The following is a 1977-nucleotide window of genomic DNA, read 5'->3' as shown; positions in this document are numbered from 1 at the left end:
TATCCTCTTTCCATCCAAATGATTGAAGTGCCTGGTGCTGGGAGTCTGGTGCAACGCACAGGTCCTGGGCCTGGTGAGAGCAGGAGTGGACCTGGTGAGACGTAGGAGGGGCCCGGACAGGAGTCAACCCACAGCCTAGTCCTTCCACGCGCCAGAATCTGGTTCTCCCAGTCCTAGCAGAGTAGTTCCGGAGCAACGGATTGTGTGGCCCTGGTCTTTCCCTAATGGGACTGATCGAGGGTAGCTATACTGGGACGTATAAGTCGGGACTTGATCACCCCAGCTGGGTCACCTGAGTGAGGGGTATGATGTTCGAGAGACCCCGAAACCTCGACGACCTTGAGATACATCACTGAGGATAACGTCCCAGGTGCATCCATTCCATGCGATGTTTTTTTTGGTTATAATGTAGGCTATTAAAGCTGTCTCCCAGTTGGCACGGCAACACTGCTGAGGAGGAGGGATGGAGTGGACCGACTGGAGAGATAGAGATGATGAGCGGAGAGCTGGCACAGATCTAGAGATAGTAAGCATGGAGGAAAAGAGCTGGGTCAGAGAGAGAGAGAGAGAGAGAGAGACACCATGCAGTGTTCAATCTAATCTATATAATGGTGTGTGTGTGTGTGTGTGTGTGTGTGTGTGTGTGTGTGTGTGTGTGTGTGTGTGTGTGTGTGTGTGTGTGTGTGTGTGTGTGTGTGTGTGTGTGTGTGTGTGTGTGTGTGTGTGTGTGTGTGTGTGTGTGTGTGTGTGTGTGTGTGTGTGTGTGTGTGTGTGTGTGTGTGTGTGTGTGTGCATGCGCGCGCAGCGTGTGCGTGTGTATTGCTGATCCAGGCCAATTAAAGTAATTGCCGCTGCAGCTCCAATGCTGATTGGACGAACACATCAATCAGCCCCCCTCCCTCCCCCCACCCAGCCAGCCACTCACCCGCATGCTGTGTCATGTGTTCCCTCTACACTGAAGTCCTCAGTATTCATTGAACTCTCGCAGTGGACAACTCCAACCAAATGGACCCTTACGGGTAACTCTCAGAGATTGATTGAAATTTGTATTCACAGTATGTAGAATGGAATGGGTCTATTTCAAACGAAAGTACAGGTCAAAGACTGCTAGGTGAATGAGGATAAAACCAGAAAAAGATGTTTACATCAGGGTCCTCCATTTTCAATTGATCAGAACATTTAAAGACGTACAAATATACACTTCTATGCGAAAAAGAATCCAAGTTAAAAAAGAATAAAAGAAAAAAAAACCTGTGGAAAATAGGGATGGGGACATTTAACTTTTTTACAGCAGCTGCCAGTATAAGTGGTCTTAGAGAGCAGTTTTGAATGAGTCTAGGGATTCACATTTCTTAACGGCTGTTGGTAGGGCGTTCCACATTTTAGTGGCATATAGGAGTTCACAGTTTTTCACAGTTTGTAGAGTGTGTCAATAACGCTAAAAATATTATATAAGGCCTAATTTCCAGCCAGGTATTATGGACGATCATACGTTCCATTAATCGGAGTGAATTGGCTTCTTTCGGCCACAGGGAGGCAACAAACGACAGAGCTTTCCAATCTTTAGAAACCAAGCAACCATGGCAACCAAATGAGCCAATCGCAGCATGAGAGACGCTTCAGGTTATGGGATCTTGTTAACAGCCTGGTCCGCCCATTTGGACCGTCACCAATCAGCTTGCAGGCGTTTAAGCGCCAGAGCAGCTGCTACACTGATATATGTGACCTATCGAATAAAGTTACAAGGTGTTTATAAACAGTTGGTCCAGAATCCAGATACAAAAAACATGTTTGTTTTGTTTTTGTACTTGAGATCAATATCATAACATCACACATATTTCGTTTACAAAAATGTACCCCTTTCTCGTGGAATTACATTATTAATTATTATTGAATGAAGTAAAGGTTTACTTGTTGGTCCCTGCGGTCACATAATTCGACAGGTCACAGATGCGGTCGTGACTCGTGACGTGGTTG

Source organism: Protomyctophum bolini (assembly GCF_963924005.1).
Source record: "Protomyctophum bolini genome assembly, chromosome: 20".
Classification (NCBI taxonomy): Eukaryota; Metazoa; Chordata; class Actinopteri; order Myctophiformes; family Myctophidae; genus Protomyctophum; species Protomyctophum bolini.
The sequence above is the reverse complement of the archived record's forward strand: the minus strand, read 5'-3'. Positions refer to the sequence as shown.